Source organism: Coregonus lavaretus, assembly GCF_964263955.1.
Source record: "Coregonus lavaretus genome assembly, contig: HAP1_SCAFFOLD_273, whole genome shotgun sequence".
Lineage (NCBI taxonomy): Eukaryota > Metazoa > Chordata > Actinopteri > Salmoniformes > Salmonidae > Coregonus > Coregonus lavaretus.
Window position 1 is genome coordinate 47,083 of NW_028160629.1, and position 23,541 is coordinate 70,623.

Below are 23,541 nucleotides of genomic sequence, written 5' to 3' on the forward strand. Positions count from 1 at the left end.
ATTTAGAGCCCTGACCCCTCCTCTCCTCCCTTACCATTCTACTGCTGTTTAGTTTTTAATATAGTTAATTTAGAGCTCTGACCCCTCCTCTCCTCTTCCTTACCATTCTACTGCTGTTTAGTTTTTAATATAGTTAATTTAGAGCCCTGACCCCTCCGTTCCTCCCTTACCATTCTACTGCTGTTTAGTTTTTAATATAGTTAATTTAGAGCCCTGACCCCTCCTCTCCTCCCTTACCATTCTACTGCTGTTTAGTTTTTAATATAGTTAATTTAGAGCTCTGACCCCTCCTCTCCTCTTCCTTACCATTCTACTGCTGTTTAGTTTTTAATGTTGTTAATTTAGAGCCCTGACCCCTCCGTTCCTCCCTTACCATTCTACTGCTGTTTAGTTTTTAATATAGTTAATTTAGAGCCCTGACCCCTCCTCTCCTCCCTTACCATTCTACTGCTGTTTAGTTGTTAATATATTTAATTTAGAGCCCTGACCCCTCCTTTCTTCCCTTACCATTCTACTGCTGTTTAGTTTTTAATATAGTTAATTTAGAGCCCTGACCCCTCCGTTCCTCCCTTCCATTCTACTTCTGTTTAGTTAATAATATAGTTAATTTAGAGCCCTGAACCCTCCGTTCCTCCCTTCCATTCTACTTCTGTTTAGTTAATAATATAGTTAATTTAGAGCCCTGACCCCTCCTCTCCTCCCTAACCATTCTACTACTATTTAGTTTTTAATACAGTTAATTTAGAGCCCTGACCCCTCCGTTCCTCCCTTACCATTCTACTGCTGTTTAGTTTTTAATATAGTTAATTTAGATCCCTGACCCCTCCTCTCCTCCCTTACCATTCTACTGCTGTTTAGTTTTTAATAGAGTTAATTTAGAGCCCTGACCCCTCCGTTCCTCCCTTACCATTCCACTGCTGTTTAGTTTTTAATAGAGTTAATTTAGAGCCCTGACCCCTCCTCTCCTCCCTTCCATTCTACTGCTGTTTAGTTTTTAATATAGTTCATTTAGAGCCCTGACCCCTCCTCTCCTCTTCCTTACCATTCTACTGCTGTTTAGTTTTTAATGTAGTTAATTTAGAGCCCTGACCCCTCCGTTCCTCCCTTACCATTCTACTGCTGTTTAGTTTTTAATATAGTTAATTTAGAGCCCTGACCCCTCCTCTCCTCCCTTACCATTCTACTTCTGTTTAGTTTTTAATATAGTTAATTTAGAGCCCTGACCCCTCCGTTCCTCCCTTACCATTCTACTGCTGTTTAGTTTTTAATATAGTTAATTTAGAGCCCTGACCCCTCCTCTCCTCCCTTACCATTCTACTGCTGTTTAGTTTTTAATATAGTTAATTTAGAGCTCTGACCCCTCCTCTCCTCTTCCTTACCATTCTACTGCTGTTTAGTTTTTAATGTAGTTAATTTAGAGCCCTGACCCCTCCGTTCCTCCCTTACCATTCTACTGCTGTTTAGTTTTACTTAAAGATAATTTAGAGCCCTGACCCCTCCTCTTCCTTACCATTCTACTGCTGTTTAGTTGTTAATATATTTAATTTAGAGCCCTGACCCCTCCTTTCTTCCCTTACCATTCTACTGCTGTTTAGTTTTTAATATATAGTTAATTTAGAGCCCTGACCCCTCCGTTCCTCCCTTCCATTCTACTTCTGTTTAGTTAATAATATAGTTAATTTAGAGCCCTGAACCCTCCGTTCCTCCCTTCCATTCTACTTCTGTTTAGTTAATAATATAGTTAATTTAGAGCCCTGACCCCTCCTCTCCTCCCTAACCATTCTACTACTATTTAGTTTTTAATAGAGTTAATTTAGAGCCCTGACCCCTCCGTTCCTCCCTTACCATTCTACTGCTGTTTAGTTTTTATTATAGTTAATTTAGATCCCTGACCCCTCCTCTCCTCCCTTACCATTCTACTGCTGTTTAGTTTTTAATAGAGTTAATTTAGAGCCCTGACCCCTCCGTTCCTCCCTTACCATTCCACTGCTGTTTAGTTTTTAATAGAGTTAATTTAGAGCCCTGACCCCTCCTCTCCTCCCTTCCATTCTACTGCTGTTTAGTTTTTAATATAGTTCATTTAGAGCCCTGACCCCTCCTCTCCTCCCTTACCATTCTACTGCTGTTTAGTTTTTAATATAGTTAATTTAGAGCCCTGACCCCTCCGTTCCTCCCTTACCATTCTACTGCTGTTTAGTTTTTAATATATTTAATTTAGAGCCCTGACCCCTCCTCTCCTCCCTTACCATTCTACTGCTGTTTAGTTTTTAATATAGTTAATTTAGAGCCCTGACCCCTCATCTCCTCCCTTACCATTCTACTGCTGTTTAGTTTTTAATAGAGTTAATTTAGAGCCCTGACCCCTCCTCTCCTCCCTTACCATTCTACTGCTGTTTAGTTTTTAATATAGTTAATTTAGAGCCCTGACCCCTCCTCTCCTCCCTTACCATTCTACTGCTGTTTAGTTTTTAATATAGTTAATTTAGAGCCCTGGCCCCTCATCTCCTCCCTTACCATCTACTGCTGTTTAGTTTTTAATAGAGTTAATTTAGAGCCCTGACCCCTCCTCTCCTCCCTTACCATTCTACTGCTGTTTAGTTTTTAATATAGTTAATTTAGAGCCCTGACCCCTCCTCTTTTCTCTTTCCATTCTACAGCTGTTTTGTTTTTAATATAGTTAATTTAGAGCCCTGACTCCTCCTCTCCTCCCTTACCATTCTACTGCTGTTTAGTTTTTAATATAGTTAATTTAGAGCCCTGACCCCTCCGTTCCTCCCTTACCATTCTACTGCTGTTTAGTTAATAATATAGTTAATTTATAGCTCTGACCCCTCCTCTCCTCCCTTACCATTCTACTGCTGTTTAGTTTTTAATATAGTTAATTTAGAGCCCTGACCCCTCCGTTCCTCCCTTACCATTCTACTGCTGTTTAGTTAATAATATAGTTAATTTATAGCTCTGACCCCTCCTCTCCTCCCTTACCATTCTACTGCTGTTTAGTTTTTAATATAGTTAATTTAGAGCCCTGACCCCTCCGTTCCTCCCTTACCATTCTACTGTTGTTTAGTTAATAATATAGTTAATTTAGAGCTCTGACCCCTCCTCTCCTCCCTTACCATTCTACTGCTGTTTAGTTTTTAATATAGTTAATTTAGAGCCCTGACCCCTCCTCTCCTCCCTTACCATTCTACTGCTGTTTAGTTTTTAATAGAGTTAATTTAGAGCCCTGACGTCTCCTATCCTCCCTTACCATTCTACTGCTGTTTAGTTTTTAATATAGTTAATTTAGAGCTCTGACCCATCCTCTCCTCCCTTACCATTCTACTGCTGTTTAGTTAATAATATAGTTAATTTAGAGCCCTGACCCCTCCTCTCCTCCCTTACCATTCTACTGCTGTTTAGTTTTTAATAGAGTTAATTTAGAGCCCTGACCCCTCCTCTCCTCCCTTACCATTCTACTGCTGTTTAGTTTTTAATAGAGTTAATTTAGAGCCCTGACCCCTCCTCTCCTCCCTTCCATTCTACTGCTGTTTAGTTTTTAATATAGTTAATTTAGAGCCCTGACCCCTCCTCTCCTCCCTTCCATTCTACTGCTGTTTAGTTTTTAATATAGTTCATTTAGAGCCCTGACCCCTCCTCTCCTCCCTTACCATTCTACTGCTGTTTAGTTTTTAATATAGTTAATTTAGAGCCCTGACCCCTCCGTTCCTCCCTTACCATTCTACTGCTGTTTAGTTTTTAATATATTTAATTTAGAGCCCTGACCCCTCCTCTCCTCCCTTACCATTCTACTGCTGTTTAGTTTTTAATATAGTTAATTTAGAGCCCTGACCCCTCATCTCCTCCCTTACCATTCTACTGCTGTTTAGTTTTTAATAGAGTTAATTTAGAGCCCTGACCCCTCCTCTCCTCCCTTACCATTCTACTGCTGTTTAGTTTTTAATATAGTTAATTTAGAGCCCTGACCCCTCCTCTCCTCCCTTACCATTCTACTGCTGTTTAGTTTTTAATATAGTTAATTTAGAGCCCTGGCCCCTCATCTCCTCCCTTACCATCTACTGCTGTTTAGTTTTTAATAGAGTTAATTTAGAGCCCTGACCCCTCCTCTCCTCCCTTACCATTCTACTGCTGTTTAGTTTTTAATATAGTTAATTTAGAGCCCTGACCCCTCCTCTTTTCTCTTTCCATTCTACAGCTGTTTTGTTTTTAATATAGTTAATTTAGAGCCCTGACTCCTCCTCTCCTCCCTTACCATTCTACTGCTGTTTAGTTTTTAATATAGTTAATTTAGAGCCCTGACCCCTCCGTTCCTCCCTTACCATTCTACTGCTGTTTAGTTAATAATATAGTTAATTTATAGCTCTGACCCCTCCTCTCCTCCCTTACCATTCTACTGCTGTTTAGTTTTTAATATAGTTAATTTAGAGCCCTGACCCCTCCGTTCCTCCCTTACCATTCTACTGCTGTTTAGTTAATAATATAGTTAATTTATAGCTCTGACCCCTCCTCTCCTCCCTTACCATTCTACTGCTGTTTAGTTTTTAATATCGTTAATTTAGAGCCCTGACCCCTCCGTTCCTCCCTTACCATTCTACTGTTGTTTAGTTAATAATATAGTTAATTTAGAGCTCTGACCCCTCCTCTCCTCCCTTACCATTCTACTGCTGTTTAGTTTTTAATATAGTTAATTTAGAGCCCTGACCCCTCCTCTCCTCCCTTACCATTCTACTGCTGTTTAGTTTTTAATAGAGTTAATTTAGAGCCCTGACGTCTCCTATCCTCCCTTACCATTCTACTGCTGTTTAGTTTTTAATATAGTTAATTTAGAGCTCTGACCCATCCTCTCCTCCCTTACCATTCTACTGCTGTTTAGTTAATAATATAGTTAATTTAGAGCCCTGACCCCTCCTCTCCTCCCTTACCATTCTACTGCTGTTTAGTTTTTAATAGAGTTAATTTAGAGCCCTGACCCCTCCTCTCCTCCCTTACCATTCTACTGCTGTTTAGTTTTTAATAGAGTTAATTTAGAGCCCTGACCCCTCCTCTCCTCCCTTCCATTCTACTGCTGTTTAGTTTTTAATATAGTTAATTTAGAGCCCTGACCCCTCCTCTCCTCCCTTACCATTCTACTGCTGTTTAATTTTTAATATAGTTAATTTAGAGCCCTGACCCCTCCGTTCCTCCCTTACCATTCTACTGCTGTTTAGTTTTTAATATATTTAATTTAGAGCCCTGACCCCTCCTCTCCTCCCTTACCATTCTACTGCTGTTTAGTTTTTAATATAGTTAATTTAGAGCCCTGACCCCTCCGTTCCTCCCTTACCATTCTACTGCTGTTTAGTTTTTAATATAGTTAATTTAGAGCCCTGACCCCTCCTCTCCTCCCTTACCATTCTACTGCTGTTTAGTTTTTAATATAGTTAATTTAGAGCCCTGACCCCTCCGTTCCTCCCTTACCATTCTACTGCTGTTTAGTTTTTAATATAGTTAATTTAGAGCCCTGACCCCTCCTCTCCTCCCTTACCATTCTACTGCTGTTTAGTTTTTAATATAGTTAATTTAGAGCCCTGACCCCTCCGTTCCTCCCTTACCATTCTACTGCTGTTTAGTTTTTAATATAGTTAATTTAGAGCCCTGACCCCATCTCCTCCATTACCATTCTACTGCTGTTTAGTTTTTAATATAGTTAATTTAGAGCCCTGACCCCTCCGTTCCTCCCTTACCATTCTACTGCTGTTTAGTTTTTAATATAGTTAATTTAGAGCCCTGACCCCTCCTCTCCTCCCTTACCATTCTACTGCTGTTTAGTTTTTAATATAGTTAATTTAGAGCTCTGACCCCTCCTCTCCTCTTCCTTACCATTCTACTGCTGTTTAGTTTTTAATGTAGTTAATTTAGAGCCCTGACCCCTCCGTTCCTCCCTTACCATTCTACTGCTGTTTTGTTTTACTTAAAGATAATTTAGAGCCCTGACCCCTCCTCTTCCTTACCATTCTACTGCTGTTTAGTTTTTAATATATTTAATTTAGAGCCCTGACCCCTCCTTTCTTCCCTTACCATTCTACTGCTGTTTAGTTTTTAATATAGTTAATTTAGAGCCCTGACCCCTCCGTTCCTCCCTTCCATTCTACTTCTGTTTAGTTAATAATATAGTTAATTTAGAGCCCTGAACCCTCCGTTCCTCCCTTACCATTCTACTGCTGTTTAGTTTTTAATATAGTTAATTTAGAGCCCTGACCCCTCCGTTCCTCCCTTACCATTCTACTGCTGTTTAGTTTTTAAAATAGTTAATTTAGAGCCCTGACCCCTCCTCTCCTCCCTTACCATTCTACTGCTGTTTAGTTTTTAATATAGTTAATTTAGAGCTCTGACCCCTCCTCTCCTCTTCCTTACCATTCTACTGCTGTTTAGTTTTTAATGTAGTTAATTTAGAGCCCTGACCCCTCCGTTCCTCCCTTACCATTCTACTGCTGTTTAGTTTTACTTAAAGATAATTTAGAGCCCTGACCCCTCCTCTTCCTTACCTTTCTACTGCTGTTTAGTTGTTAATATATTTAATTTAGAGCCCTGACCCCTCCTTTCTTCCCTTACCATTCTACTGCTGTTTAATTTTTAATATAGTTAATTTAGAGCCCTGACCCCTCCGTTCCTCCCTTACCATTCTACTGCTGTTTAGTTTTTAATAGAGTTAATTTAGAGCCCTGACCCCTCCTCTCCTCCCTTACCATTCTACTGCTGTTTAGTTTTTAATAGAGTTAATTTAGAGCCCTGACGTCTCCTATCCTCCCTTACCATTCTACTGCTGTTTAGTTTTTAATATAGTTAATTTAGAGCTCTGACCCATCCTCTCCTCCCTTACCATTCTACTGCTGTTTAGTTAATAATATAGTTAATTTAGAGCCCTGACCCCTCCTCTCCTCCCTTACCATTCTACTGCTGTTTAGTTTTTAATAGAGTTAATTTAGAGCCCTGACCCCTCCTCTCCTCCCTTACCATTCTACTGCTGTTTAGTTTTTAATAGAGTTAATTTAGAGCCCTGACCCCTCCTCTCCTCCCTTCCATTCTACTGCTGTTTAGTTTTTAATATAGTTAATTTAGAGCCCTGACCCCTCCTCTCCTCCCTTACCATTCTACTGCTGTTTAATTTTTAATATAGTTAATTTAGAGCCCTGACCCCTCCGTTCCTCCCTTACCATTCTACTGCTGTTTAGTTTTTAATATATTTAATTTAGAGCCCTGACCCCTCCTCTCCTCCCTTACCATTCTACTGCTGTTTAGTTTTTAATATAGTTAATTTAGAGCCCTGACCCCTCCGTTCCTCCCTTACCATTCTACTGCTGTTTAGTTTTTAATATAGTTAATTTAGAGCCCTGACCCCTCCTCTCCTCCCTTACCATTCTACTGCTGTTTAGTTTTTAATATAGTTAATTTAGAGCCCTGACCCCTCCGTTCCTCCCTTACCATTCTACTGCTGTTTAGTTTTTAATATAGTTAATTTAGAGCCCTGACCCCTCCTCTCCTCCCTTACCATTCTACTGCTGTTTAGTTTTTAATATAGTTAATTTAGAGCCCTGACCCCTCCGTTCCTCCCTTACCATTCTACTGCTGTTTAGTTTTTAATATAGTTAATTTAGAGCCCTGACCCCATCTCCTCCATTACCATTCTACTGCTGTTTAGTTTTTAATATAGTTAATTTAGAGCCCTGACCCCTCCGTTCCTCCCTTACCATTCTACTGCTGTTTAGTTTTTAATATAGTTAATTTAGAGCCCTGACCCCTCCTCTCCTCCCTTACCATTCTACTGCTGTTTAGTTTTTAATATAGTTAATTTAGAGCTCTGACCCCTCCTCTCCTCTTCCTTACCATTCTACTGCTGTTTAGTTTTTAATGTAGTTAATTTAGAGCCCTGACCCCTCCGTTCCTCCCTTACCATTCTACTGCTGTTTTGTTTTACTTAAAGATAATTTAGAGCCCTGACCCCTCCTCTTCCTTACCATTCTACTGCTGTTTAGTTTTTAATATATTTAATTTAGAGCCCTGACCCCTCCTTTCTTCCCTTACCATTCTACTGCTGTTTAGTTTTTAATATAGTTAATTTAGAGCCCTGACCCCTCCGTTCCTCCCTTCCATTCTACTTCTGTTTAGTTAATAATATAGTTAATTTAGAGCCCTGAACCCTCCGTTCCTCCCTTACCATTCTACTGCTGTTTAGTTTTTAATATAGTTAATTTAGAGCCCTGACCCCTCCGTTCCTCCCTTACCATTCTACTGCTGTTTAGTTTTTAAAATAGTTAATTTAGAGCCCTGACCCCTCCTCTCCTCCCTTACCATTCTACTGCTGTTTAGTTTTTAATATAGTTAATTTAGAGCTCTGACCCCTCCTCTCCTCTTCCTTACCATTCTACTGCTGTTTAGTTTTTAATGTAGTTAATTTAGAGCCCTGACCCCTCCGTTCCTCCCTTACCATTCTACTGCTGTTTAGTTTTACTTAAAGATAATTTAGAGCCCTGACCCCTCCTCTTCCTTACCATTCTACTGCTGTTTAGTTTTTAATATAGTTAATTTAGAGCCCTGACCCCTCCGTTCCTCCCTTACCATTCTACTGCTGTTTAGTTTTTAATATAGTTAATTTAGAGCCCTGACCCCTCCTCTCCTCCCTTACCATTCTACTGCTGTTTAGTTTTTAATATAGTTAATTTAGAGCCCTGACCCCTCCGTTCCTCCCTTACCATTCTACTGCTGTTTAGTTTTTAATATAGTTAATTTAGAGCCCTGACCCCATCTCCTCCATTACCATTCTACTGCTGTTTAGTTTTTAATATAGTTAATTTAGAGCCCTGACCCCTCCGTTCCTCCCTTACCATTCTACTGCTGTTTAGTTTTTAATATAGTTAATTTAGAGCCCTGACCCCTCCTCTCCTCCCTTACCATTCTACTGCTGTTTAGTTTTTAATATAGTTAATTTAGAGCTCTGACCCCTCCTCTCCTCTTCCTTACCATTCTACTGCTGTTTAGTTTTTAATGTAGTTAATTTAGAGCCCTGACCCCTCCGTTCCTCCCTTACCATTCTACTGCTGTTTTGTTTTACTTAAAGATAATTTAGAGCCCTGACCCCTCCTCTTCCTTACCATTCTACTGCTGTTTAGTTTTTAATATATTTAATTTAGAGCCCTGACCCCTCCTTTCTTCCCTTACCATTCTACTGCTGTTTAGTTTTTAATATAGTTAATTTAGAGCCCTGACCCCTCCGTTCCTCCCTTCCATTCTACTTCTGTTTAGTTAATAATATAGTTAATTTAGAGCCCTGAACCCTCCGTTCCTCCCTTACCATTCTACTGCTGTTTAGTTTTTAATATAGTTAATTTAGAGCCCTGACCCCTCCGTTCCTCCCTTACCATTCTACTGCTGTTTAGTTTTTAAAATAGTTAATTTAGAGCCCTGACCCCTCCTCTCCTCCCTTACCATTCTACTGCTGTTTAGTTTTTAATATAGTTAATTTAGAGCTCTGACCCCTCCTCTCCTCTTCCTTACCATTCTACTGCTGTTTAGTTTTTAATGTAGTTAATTTAGAGCCCTGACCCCTCCGTTCCTCCCTTACCATTCTACTGCTGTTTAGTTTTACTTAAAGATAATTTAGAGCCCTGACCCCTCCTCTTCCTTACCATTCTACTGCTGTTTAGTTGTTAATATATTTAATTTAGAGCCCTGACCCCTCCTTTCTTCCCTTACCATTCTACTGCTGTTTAATTTTTAATATAGTTAATTTAGAGCCCTGACCCCTCCGTTCCTCCCTTACCATTCTACTGCTGTTTAGTTTTTAATAGAGTTAATTTAGAGCCCTGACCCCTCCTCTCCTCCCTTACCATTCTACTGCTGTTTAGTTTTTAATAGAGTTAATTTAGAGCCCTGACGTCTCCTATCCTCCCTTACCATTCTACTGCTGTTTAGTTTTTAATATAGTTAATTTAGAGCTCTGACCCATCCTCTCCTCCCTTACCATTCTACTGCTGTTTAGTTAATAATATAGTTAATTTAGAGCCCTGACCCCTCCTCTCCTCCCTTACCATTCTACTGCTGTTTAGTTTTTAATAGAGTTAATTTAGAGCCCTGACCCCTCCTCTCCTCCCTTACCATTCTACTGCTGTTTAGTTTTTAATAGAGTTAATTTAGAGCCCTGACCCCTCCTCTCCTCCCTTCCATTCTACTGCTGTTTAGTTTTTAATATAGTTAATTTAGAGCCCTGACCCCTCCTCTCCTCCCTTACCATTCTACTGCTGTTTAATTTTTAATATAGTTAATTTAGAGCCCTGACCCCTCCGTTCCTCCCTTACCATTCTACTGCTGTTTAGTTTTTAATATATTTAATTTAGAGCCCTGACCCCTCCTCTCCTCCCTTACCATTCTACTGCTGTTTAGTTTTTAATATAGTTAATTTAGAGCCCTGACCCCTCCGTTCCTCCCTTACCATTCTACTGCTGTTTAGTTTTTAATATAGTTAATTTAGAGCCCTGACCCCTCCTCTCCTCCCTTACCATTCTACTGCTGTTTAGTTTTTAATATAGTTAATTTAGAGCCCTGACCCCTCCGTTCCTCCCTTACCATTCTACTGCTGTTTAGTTTTTAATATAGTTAATTTAGAGCCCTGACCCCTCCTCTCCTCCCTTACCATTCTACTGCTGTTTAGTTTTTAATATAGTTAATTTAGAGCCCTGACCCCTCCGTTCCTCCCTTACCATTCTACTGCTGTTTAGTTTTTAATATAGTTAATTTAGAGCCCTGACCCCATCTCCTCCATTACCATTCTACTGCTGTTTAGTTTTTAATATAGTTAATTTAGAGCCCTGACCCCTCCGTTCCTCCCTTACCATTCTACTGCTGTTTAGTTTTTAATATAGTTAATTTAGAGCCCTGACCCCTCCTCTCCTCCCTTACCATTCTACTGCTGTTTAGTTTTTAATATAGTTAATTTAGAGCTCTGACCCCTCCTCTCCTCTTCCTTACCATTCTACTGCTGTTTAGTTTTTAATGTAGTTAATTTAGAGCCCTGACCCCTCCGTTCCTCCCTTACCATTCTACTGCTGTTTTGTTTTACTTAAAGATAATTTAGAGCCCTGACCCCTCCTCTTCCTTACCATTCTACTGCTGTTTAGTTTTTAATATATTTAATTTAGAGCCCTGACCCCTCCTTTCTTCCCTTACCATTCTACTGCTGTTTAGTTTTTAATATAGTTAATTTAGAGCCCTGACCCCTCCGTTCCTCCCTTCCATTCTACTTCTGTTTAGTTAATAATATAGTTAATTTAGAGCCCTGAACCCTCCGTTCCTCCCTTACCATTCTACTGCTGTTTAGTTTTTAATATAGTTAATTTAGAGCCCTGACCCCTCCGTTCCTCCCTTACCATTCTACTGCTGTTTAGTTTTTAAAATAGTTAATTTAGAGCCCTGACCCCCTCCTCTCCTCCCTTACCATTCTACTGCTGTTTAGTTTTTAATATAGTTAATTTAGAGCTCTGACCCCTCCTCTCCTCTTCCTTACCATTCTACTGCTGTTTAGTTTTTAATGTAGTTAATTTAGAGCCCTGACCCCTCCGTTCCTCCCTTACCATTCTACTGCTGTTTAGTTTTACTTAAAGATAATTTAGAGCCCTGACCCCTCCTCTTCCTTACCATTCTACTGCTGTTTAGTTGTTAATATATTTAATTTAGAGCCCTGACCCCTCCTTTCTTCCCTTACCATTCTACTGCTGTTTAATTTTTAATATAGTTAATTTAGAGCCCTGACCCCTCCGTTCCTCCCTTACCATTCTACTGCTGTTTAGTTTTTAATAGAGTTAATTTAGAGCCCTGACCCCTCCTCTCCTCCCTTACCATTCTACTGCTGTTTAGTTTTTAATAGAGTTAATTTAGAGCCCTGACCCCTCCTCTCCTCCCTTCCATTCTACTGCTGTTTAGTTTTTAATATAGTTAATTTAGAGCCCTGACCCCTCCTCTCCTCCCTTACCATTCTACTGCTGTTTAATTTTTAATATAGTTAATTTAGAGCCCTGACCCCTCCGTTCCTCCCTTACCATTCTACTGCTGTTTAGTTTTTAATATATTTAATTTAGAGCCCTGACCCCTCCGTTCCTCCCTTACCATTCTACTGCTGTTTAGTTTTACTTAAAGATAATTTAGAGCCCTGACCCCTCCTCTTCCTTACCATTCTACTGCTGTTTAGTTGTTAATATATTTAATTTAGAGCCCTGACCCCTCCTTTCTTCCCTTACCATTCTACTGCTGTTTAATTTTTAATATAGTTAATTTAGAGCCCTGACCCCTCCGTTCCTCCCTTACCATTCTACTGCTGTTTAGTTTTTAATAGAGTTAATTTAGAGCCCTGACCCCTCCTCTCCTCCCTTACCATTCTACTGCTGTTTAGTTTTTAATAGAGTTAATTTAGAGCCCTGACCCCTCCTCTCCTCCCTTCCATTCTACTGCTGTTTAGTTTTTAATATAGTTAATTTAGAGCCCTGACCCCTCCTCTCCTCCCTTACCATTCTACTGCTGTTTAATTTTTAATATAGTTAATTTAGAGCCCTGACCCCTCCGTTCCTCCCTTACCATTCTACTGCTGTTTAGTTTTTAATATATTTAATTTAGAGCCCTGACCCCTCCTCTCCTCCCTTACCATTCTACTGCTGTTTAGTTTTTAATATAGTTAATTTAGAGCCCTGACCCCTCCGTTCCTCCCTTACCATTCTACTGCTGTTTAGTTTTTAATATAGTTAATTTAGAGCCCTGACCCCTCCTCTCCTCCCTTACCATTCTACTGCTGTTTAGTTTTTAATATAGTTAATTTAGAGCCCTGACCCCTCCGTTCCTCCCTTACCATTCTACTGCTGTTTAGTTTTTAATATAGTTAATTTAGAGCCCTGACCCCTCCTCTCCTCCCTTACCATTCTACTGCTGTTTAGTTTTTAATATAGTTAATTTAGAGCCCTGACCCCTCCGTTCCTCCCTTACCATTCTACTGCTGTTTAGTTTTTAATATAGTTAATTTAGAGCCCTGACCCCATCTCCTCCATTACCATTCTACTGCTGTTTAGTTTTTAATATAGTTAATTTAGAGCCCTGACCCCTCCGTTCCTCCCTTACCATTCTACTGCTGTTTAGTTTTTAATATAGTTAATTTAGAGCCCTGACCCCTCCTCTCCTCCCTTACCATTCTACTGCTGTTTAGTTTTTAATATAGTTAATTTAGAGCTCTGACCCCTCCTCTCCTCTTCCTTACCATTCTACTGCTGTTTAGTTTTTAATGTAGTTAATTTAGAGCCCTGACCCCTCCGTTCCTCCCTTACCATTCTACTGCTGTTTTGTTTTACTTAAAGATAATTTAGAGCCCTGACCCCTCCTCTTCCTTACCATTCTACTGCTGTTTAGTTTTTAATATATTTAATTTAGAGCCCTGACCCCTCCTTTCTTCCCTTACCATTCTACTGCTGTTTAGTTTTTAATATAGTTAATTTAGAGCCCTGACCCCTCCGTTCCTCCCTTCCATTCTACTTCTGTTTAGTTAATAATATAGTTAATTTAGAGCCCTGAACCCTCCGTTCCTCCCTTACCATTCTACTGCTGTTTAGTTTTTAATATAGTTAATTTAGAGCCCTGACCCCTCCGTTCCTCCCTTACCATTCTACTGCTGTTTAGTTTTTAAAATAGTTAATTTAGAGCCCTGACCCCTCCTCTCCTCCCTTACCATTCTACTGCTGTTTAGTTTTTAATATAGTTAATTTAGAGCTCTGACCCCTCCTCTCCTCTTCCTTACCATTCTACTGCTGTTTAGTTTTTAATGTAGTTAATTTAGAGCCCTGACCCCTCCGTTCCTCCCTTACCATTTTACTGCTGTTTAGTTTTACTTAAAGATAATTTAGAGCCCTGACCCCTCCTCTTCCTTACCATTCTACTGCTGTTTAGTTGTTAATATATTTAATTTAGAGCCCTGACCCCTCCTTTTTTCCCTTACCATTCTACTGCTGTTTAGTTTTTAATATAGTTAATTTAGAGCCCTGACCCCTCCGTTCCTCCCTTCCATTCTACTTCTGTTTAGTTAATAATATAGTTAATTTAGAGCCCTGAACCCTCCGTTCCTCCCTTCCATTCTACTTCTGTTTAGTTAATAATATAGTTAATTTAGAGCCCTGACCCCTCCTCTCCTCCCTTACCATTCTACTGCTGTTTAGTTTTTAATAGAGTTAATTTAGAGCCCTGACCCCTCCTCTCCTCCCTTCCATTCTACTGCTGTTTAGTTTTTAATATAGTTAATTTAGAGCCCTGACCCCTCCTCTCCTCCCTTACCATTCTACTGCTGTTTAATTTTTAATATAGTTAATTTAGAGCCCTGACCCCTCCGTTCCTCCCTTACCATTCTACTGCTGTTTAGTTTTTAATATATTTAATTTAGACCCCTGACCCCTCCTCTCCTCCCTTACCATTCTACTGCTGTTTAGTTTTTAATATAGTTAATTTAGAGCCCTGACCCCTCCTCTCCTCCCTTACCATTCTACTGCTGTTTAGTTTTTAATATAGTTAATTTAGAGCTCTGACCCCTCCTCTCCTCTTCCTTACCATTCTACTGCTGTTTAGTTTTTAATGTAGTTAATTTAGAGCCCTGACCCCTCCATTCCTCCCTTACCATTCTACTGCTGTTTAGTTTTACTTAAAGATAATTTAGAGCCCTGACCCCTCCTCTTCCTTACCATTCTACTGCTGTTTAGTTGTTAATATATTTAATTTAGAGCCCTGACCCCTCCTTTCTTCCCTTACCATTCTACTGCTGTTTAGTTTTTAATATAGTTAATTTAGAGCCCTGACCCCTCCGTTCCTCCCTTCCATTCTACTTCTGTTTAGTTAATAATATAGTTAATTTAGAGCCCTGAACCCTCCGTTCCTCCCTTCCATTCTACTTCTGTTTAGTTAATAATATAGTTAATTTAGAGCCCTGACCCCTCCTCTCCTCCCTTACCATTCTACTGCTGTTTAGTTTTTAATAGAGTTAATTTAGAGCCCTGACCCCTCCTCTCCTCCCTTCCATTCTACTGCTGTTTAGTTTTTAATATAGTTAATTTAGAGCCCTGACCCCTCCTCTCCTCCCTTACCATTCTACTGCTGTTTAATTTTTAATATAGTTAATTTAGAGCCCTGACCCCTCCGTTCCTCCCTTACCATTCTACTGCTGTTTAGTTTTTAATATATTTAATTTAGAGCCCTGACCCCTCCTCTCCTCCCTTACCATTCTACTGCTGTTTAGTTTTTAATATAGTTAATTTAGAGCCCTGACCCCTCCTCTCCTCCCTTACCATTCTACTGCTGTTTAGTTTTTAATATAGTTAATTTAGAGCCCTGACCCCTCCGTTCCTCCCTTACCATTCTACTGCTGTTTAGTTTTTAATATAGTTAATTTAGAGCCCTGACCCCTCCTCTCCTCCCTTACCATTCTACTGCTGTTTAGTTTTTAATATAGTTAATTTAGAGCCCTGACCCCTCCGTTCCTCCCTTACCATTCTACTGCTGTTTAGTTTTTAATATAGTTAATTTAGAGCCCTGACCCCTCCTCTCCTCCCTTACCATTCTACTGCTGTTTAGTTTTTAATATAGTTAATTTAGAGCTCTGACCCCTCCTCTCCTCTTCCTTACCATTCTACTGCTGTTTTGTTTTACTTAAAGATAATTTAGAGCCCTGACCCCTCCTCTTCCTTACCATTCTACTGCTGTTTAGTTTTTAATATATTTAATTTAGAGCCCTGACCCCTCCTTTCTTCCCTTACCATTCTACTGCTGTTTAGTTTTTAATATAGTTAATTTAGAGCCCTGACCCCTCCGTTCCTCCCTTCCATTCTACTTCTGTTTAGTTAATAATATAGTTAATTTAGAGCCCTGAACCCTCCGTTCCTCCCTTACCATTCTACTGCTGTTTAGTTTTTAATATAGTTAATTTAGAGCCCTGACCCCTCCGTTCCTCCCTTACCATTCTACTGCTGTTTAGTTTTTAAAATAGTTAATTTAGAGCCCTGACCCCTCCTCTCCTCCCTTACCATTCTACTGCTGTTTAGTTTTTAATATAGTTAATTTAGAGCTCTGACCCCTCCTCTCCTCTTCCTTACCATTCTACTGCTGTTTAGTTTTTAATGTAGTTAATTTAGAGCCCTGACCCCTCCGTTCCTCCCTTACCATTCTACTGCTGTTTAGTTTTACTTAAAGATAATTTAGAGCCCTGACCCCTCCTCTTCCTTACCATTCTACTGCTGTTTAGTTGTTAATATATTTAATTTAGAGCCCTGACCCCTCCTTTCTTCCCTTACCATTCTACTGCTGTTTAGTTTTTAATATAGTTAATTTAGAGCCCTGACCCCTCCGTTCCTCCCTTCCATTCTACTTCTGTTTAGTTAATAATATAGTTAATTTAGAGCCCTGAACCCTCCGTTCCTCCCTTCCATTCTACTTCTGTTTAGTTAATAATATAGTTAATTTAGAGCCCTGACCCCTCCTCTCCTCCCTTACCATTCTACTGCTGTTTAGTTTTTAATAGAGTTAATTTAGAGCCCTGACCCCTCCTCTCCTCCCTTCCATTCTACTGCTGTTTAGTTTTTAATATAGTTAATTTAGAGCCCTGACCCCTCCTCTCCTCCCTTACCATTCTACTGCTGTTTAATTTTTAATATAGTTAATTTAGAGCCCTGACCCCTCCGTTCCTCCCTTACCATTCAACTGCTGTTTAGTTTTTAATATATTTAATTTAGAGCCCTGACCCCTCCTCTCCTCCCTTACCATTCTACTGCTGTTTAGTTTTTAATATAGTTAATTTAGAGCCCTGACCCCTCCTCTCCTCCCTTACCATTCTACTGCTGTTTAGTTTTTAATATAGTTAATTTAGAGCTCTGACCCCTCCTCTCCTCTTCCTTACCATTCTACTGCTGTTTAGTTTTTAATGTAGTTAATTTAGAGCCCTGACCCCTCCGTTCCTCCCTTACCATTCTACTGCTGTTTAGTTTTACTTAAAGATAATTTAGAGCCCTGACCCCTCCTCTTCCTTACCATTCTACTGCTGTTTAGTTGTTAATATATTTAATTTAGAGCCCTGACCCCTCCTTTCTTCCCTTACCATTCTACTGCTGTTTAGTTTTTAATATAGTTAATTTAGAGCCCTGACCCCTCCGTTCCTCCCTTCCATTCTACTTCTGTTTAGTTAATAATATAGTTAATTTAGAGCCCTGAACCCTCCGTTCCTCCCTTCCATTCTACTTCTGTTTAGTTAATAATATAGTTAATTTAGAGCCCTGACCCCTCCTCTCCTCCCTTACCATTCTACTGCTGTTTAGTTTTTAATAGAGTTAATTTAGAGCCCTGACCCCTCCTCTCCTCCCTTCCATTCTACTGCTGTTTAGTTTTTAATATAGTTAATTTAGAGCCCTGACCCCTCCTCTCCTCCCTTACCATTCTACTGCTGTTTAATTTTTAATATAGTTAATTTAGAGCCCTGACCCCTCCGTTCCTCCCTTACCATTCTACTGCTGTTTAGTTTTTAATATATTTAATTTAGAGCCCTGACCCCTCCTCTCCTCCCTTACCATTCTACTGCTGTTTAGTTTTTAATATAGTTAATTTAGAGCCCTGACCCCTCCTCTCCTCCCTTACCATTCTACTGCTGTTTAGTTTTTAATATAGTTAATTTAGAGCCCTGACCCCTCCGTTCCTCCCTTACCATTCTACTGCTGTTTAGTTTTTAATATAGTTAATTTAGAGCCCTGACCCCTCCTCTCCTCCCTTACCATTCTACTGCTGTTTAGTTTTTAATATAGTTAATTTAGAGCCCTGACCCCTCCGTTCCTCCCTTACCATTCTACTGCTGTTTAGTTTTTAATATAGTTAATTTAGAGCCCTGACCCCTCCTCTCCTCCCTTACCATTCTACTGCTGTTTAGTTTTTAATATAGTTAATTTAGAGCTCTGACCCCTCCTCTCCTCTTCCTTACCATTCTACTGCTGTTTAGTTTTTAATGTAGTTAATTTAGAGCCCTGACCCCTCCGTTCCTCCCTTACCATTCTACTGCTGTTTAGTTTTACTTAAAGATAATTTAGAGCCCTGACCCCTCCTCTCCTCCCTTCCATTCTACTGCTGTTTAGTTTTTAATATAGTTAATTTAGAGCCCTGACCCCTCCTCTCCTCCCTTACCATTCTACTGCTGTTTAGTTTTTAATATAGTTAATTTAGAGCCCTGACCCCTCCGTTCCTCCCTTACCATTCTACTGCTGTTTAGTTTTTAATATAGTTAATTTAGAGCCCTGAACCCTCCGCTTCCTTACCATTCTACTGCTGTTTAGTTGTTAATATATTTAATTTAGAGCCCTGACCCCTCCTTTCTTCCCTTACCATTCTACTGCTGTTTAGTTTTTAATATAGTTAATTTAGAGCCCTGACCCCTCCGTTCCTCCCTTCCATTCTACTTCTGTTTAGTTTTTAATGTAGTTAATTTAGAGCCCTGACCCCTCCGTTCCTCCCTTACCATTCTACTGCTGTTTAGTTTTACTTAAAGATAATTTAGAGCCCTGACCCCTCCTCTTCCTTACCATTCTACTGCTGTTTAGTTTTTAATATATTTAATTTAGAGCCCTGACCCCTCCTTTCTTCCCTTACCATTCTACTGCTGTTTAGTTTTTAATATAGTTAATTTAGAGCCCTGACCCCTCCGTTCCTCCCTTCCATTCTACTTCTGTTTAGTTAATAATATAGTTAATTTAGAGCCCTGAACCCTCCGTTCCTCCCTTCCATTCTACTTCTGTTTAGTTAATAATATAGTTAATTTAGAGCCCTGACCCCTCCTCTCCTCCCTTACCATTCTACTGCTGTTTAGTTTTTAATAGAGTTAATTTAGAGCCCTGACCCCTCCTCTCCTCCCTTACCATTCTACTGCTGTTTAGTTTTTAATATAGTTAATTTAGAGCCCTGACCCCTCCGTTCCTCCCTTACCATTCTACTGCTGTTTAGTTTTTAATATAGTTAATTTAGAGCCCTGACCCCTCCTCTCCTCCCTTACCATTCTACTGCTGTTTAGTTTTTAATATAGTTAATTTAGAGCTCTGACCCCTCCTCTCCTCTTCCTTACCATTCTACTGCTGTTTAGTTTTTAATGTAGTTAATTTAGAGCCCTGACCCCTCCGTTCCTCCCTTACCATTCTACTGCTGTTTAGTTTTACTTAAAGATAATTTAGAGCCCTGACCCCTCCTCTTCCTTACCATTCTACTGCTGTTTAGTTGTTAATATATTTAATTTAGAGCCCTGACCCCTCCTTTCTTCCCTTACCATTCTACTGCTGTTTAGTTTTTAATATAGTTAATTTAGAGCCCTGACCCCTCCGTTCCTCCCTTCCATTCAACTTCTGTTTAGTTAATAATATAGTTAATTTAGAGCCCTGAACCCTCCGTTCCTCCCTTCCATTCTACTTCTGTTTAGTTAATAATATAGTTAATTTAGAGCCCTGACCCCTCCTCTCCTCCCTTACCATTCTACTGCTGTTTAGTTTTTAATAGAGTTAATTTAGAGCCCTGACCCCTCCTCTCCTCCCTTCCATTCTACTGCTGTTTAGTTTTTAATATAGTTAATTTAGAGCCCTGACCCCTCCTCTCCTCCCTTACCATTCTACTGCTGTTTAATTTTTAATATAGTTAATTTAGAGCCCTGACCCCTCCGTTCCTCCCTTACCATTCTACTGCTGTTTAGTTTTTAATATATTTAATTTAGAGCCCTGACCCCTCCTCTCCTCCCTTACCATTCTACTGCTGTTTAGTTTTTAATATAGTTAATTTAGAGCCCTGACCCCTCCTCTCCTCCCTTACCATTCTACTGCTGTTTAGTTTTTAATATAGTTAATTTAGAGCTCTGACCCCTCCTCTCCTCTTCCTTACCATTCTACTGCTGTTTAGTTTTTAATGTAGTTAATTTAGAGCCCTGACCCCTCCGTTCCTCCCTTACCATTCTACTGCTGTTTAGTTTTACTTAAAGATAATTTAGAGCCCTGACCCCTCCTCTTCCTTACCATTCTACTGCTGTTTAGTTGTTAACATATTTAATTTAGAGCCCTGACCCCTCCTTTCTTCCCTTACCATTCTACTGCTGTTTAGTTTTTAATATAGTTAATTTAGAGCCCTGACCCCTCCGTTCCTCCCTTCCATTCTACTTCTGTTTAGTTAATAATATAGTTAATTTAGAGCCCTGAACCCTCCGTTCTTCCCTTCCATTCTACTTCTGTTTAGTTAATAATATAGTTAATTTAGAGCCCTGACCCCTCCTCTCCTCCCTTACCATTCTACTGCTGTTTAGTTTTTAATAGAGTTAATTTAGAGCCCTGACCCCTCCTCTCCTCCCTTCCATTCTACTGCTGTTTAGTTTTTAATATAGTTAATTTAGAGCCCTGACCCCTCCGTTTCTCCCTTACCATTCTACTGCTGTTTAGTTTTTAATATAGTTAATTTAGAGCCCTGACCCCTCCTCTCCTCCCTTACCATTCTACTGCTGTTTAGTTTTTAATATAGTTAATTTAGAGCTCTGACCCCTCCTCTCCTCTTCCTTACCATTCTACTGCTGTTTAGTTTTTAATGTAGTTAATTTAGAGCCCTGACCCCTCCGTTCCTCCCTTACCATTCTACTGCTGTTTAGTTTTACTTAAAGATAATTTAGAGCCCTGACCCCTCCTCTTCCTTACCATTCTACTGCTGTTTAGTTGTTAATATATTTAATTTAGAGCCCTGACCCCTCCTTTCTTCCCTTACCATTCTACTGCTGTTTAGTTTTTAATATAGTTAATTTAGAGCCCTGACCCCTCCGTTCCTCCCTTCCATTCTACTTCTGTTTAGTTAATAATATAGTTAATTTAGAGCCCTGAACCCTCCGTTCCTCCCTTCCATTCTACTTCTGTTTAGTTAATAATATAGTTAATTTAGAGCCCTGACCCCTCCTCTCCTCCCTTACCATTCTACTGCTGTTTAGTTTTTAATAGAGTTAATTTAGAGCCCTGACCCCTCCTCTCCTCCCTTCCATTCTACTGCTGTTTAGTTTTTAATATAGTTAATTTAGAGCCCTGACCCCTCCTCTCCTCCCTTACCATTCTACTGCTGTTTAATTTTTAATATAGTTAATTTAGAGCCCTGACCCCTCCGTTCCTCCCTTACCATTCTACTGCTGTTTAGTTTTTAATATATTTAATTTAGAGCCCTGACCCCTCCTCTCCTCCCTTACCATTCTACTGCTGTTTAGTTTTTAATATAGTTAATTTAGAGCCCTGACCCCTCCTCTCCTCCCTTACCATTCTACTGCTGTTTAGTTTTTAATATAGTTAATTTAGAGCTCTGACCCCTCCTCTCCTCTTCCTTACCATTCTACTGCTGTTTAGTTTTTAATGTAGTTAATTTAGAGCCCTGACCCCTCCGTTCCTCCCTTACCATTCTACTGCTGTTTAGTTTTACTTAAAGATAATTTAGAGCCCTGACCCCTCCTCTTCCTTACCATTCTACTGCTGTTTAGTTGTTAATATATTTAATTTAGAGCCCTGACCCCTCCTTTCTTCCCTTACCATTCTACTGCTGTTTAGTTTTTAATATAGTTAATTTAGAGCCCTGACCCCTCCGTTCCTCCCTTCCATTCTACTTCTGTTTAGTTAATAATATAGTTAATTTAGAGCCCTGAACCCTCCGTTCCTCCCTTCCATTCTACTTCTGTTTAGTTAATAATATAGTTAATTTAGAGCCCTGACCCCTCCTCTCCTCCCTTACCATTCTACTGCTGTTTAGTTTTTAATAGAGTTAATTTAGAGCCCTGACCCCTCCTCTCCTCCCTTCCATTCTACTGCTGTTTAGTTTTTAATATAGTTAATTTAGAGCCCTGACCCCTCCTCTCCTCCCTTACCATTCTACTGCTGTTTAATTTTTAATATAGTTAATTTAGAGCCCTGACCCCTCCGTTCCTCCCTTACCATTCTACTGCTGTTTAGTTTTTAATATATTTAATTTAGAGCCCTGACCCCTCCTCTCCTCCCTTACCATTCTACTGCTGTTTAGTTTTTAATATAGTTAATTTAGAGCCCTGACCCCTCCTCTCCTCCCTTACCATTCTACTGCTGTTTAGTTTTTAATATAGTTAATTTAGAGCCCTGACCCCTCCGTTCCTCCCTTACCATTCTACTGCTGTTTAGTTTTTAATATAGTTAATTTAGAGCCCTGACCCCTCCTCTCCTCCCTTACCATTCTACTGCTGTTTAGTTTTTAATATAGTTAATTTAGAGCCCTGACCCCTCTGTTCCTCCCTTACCATTCTACTGCTGTTTAGTTTTTAATATAGTTAATTTAGAGCCCTGACCCCTCCTCTCCTCCCTTACCATTCTACTGCTGTTTAGTTTTTAATATAGTTAATTTAGAGCTCTGACCCCTCCTCTCCTCTTCCTTACCATTCTACTGCTGTTTAGTTTTTAATGTAGTTAATTTAGAGCCCTGACCCCTCCGTTCCTCCCTTACCATTCTACTGCTGTTTAGTTATACTTAAAGATAATTTAGAGCCCTGACCCCTCCTCTCCTCCCTTCCATTCTACTGCTGTTTAGTTTTTAATATAGTTAATTTAGAGCCCTGACCCCTCCTCTCCTCCCTTACCATTCTACTGCTGTTTAGTTTTTAATATAGTTAATTTATAGCCCTGACCCCTCCGTTCCTCCCTTACCATTCTACTGCTGTTTAGTTTTTAATATAGTTAATTTAGAGCCCTGACCCCTCCTCTTCCTTACCATTCTACTGCTGTTTAGTTTTTAATATAGTTAATTTAGAGCCCTGACCCCTCCGTTCCTCCCTTCCATTCTACTTCTGTTTAGTTAATAATATAGTTAATTTAGAGCCCTGAACCCTCCGTTCCTCCCTTCCATTCTACTTCTGTTTAGTTAATAATATAGTTAAGTTAGAGCCCTGACCCCTCCTCTCCTCCCTAACCATTCTACTACTATTTAGTTTTTAATACAGTTAATTTAGAGCCCCGACCCCTCCGTTCCTCCCTTACCATTCTACTGCTGTTTAGTTTTTAATATAGTTAATTTAGAGCCCTGACCCCTCCTCTTCCTTACCATTCTACTGCTGTTTAGTTTTTAATATAGTTAATTTAGAGCCCTGACCCCTCCGTTCCTCCCTTCCATTCTACTTCTGTTTAGTTAATAATATAGTTAATTTAGAGCCCTGAACCCTCCGTTCCTCCCTTCCATTCTACTTCTGTTTAGTTAATAATATAGTTAATTTAGAGCCCTGAACCCTCCGTTCCTCCCTTCCATTCTACTTCTGTTTAGTTAATAATATAGTTAATTTAGAGCCCTGACCCCTCCTCTCCTCCCTTACCATTCTACTGCTGTTTAGTTTTTAATATAGTTAATTTAGATCCCTGACCCCTCCTCTCCTCCCTTACCATTCTACTGCTGTTTAGTTTTTAATAGAGTTAATTTAGAGCCCTGACCCCTCCGTTCCTCCCTTACCATTCCACT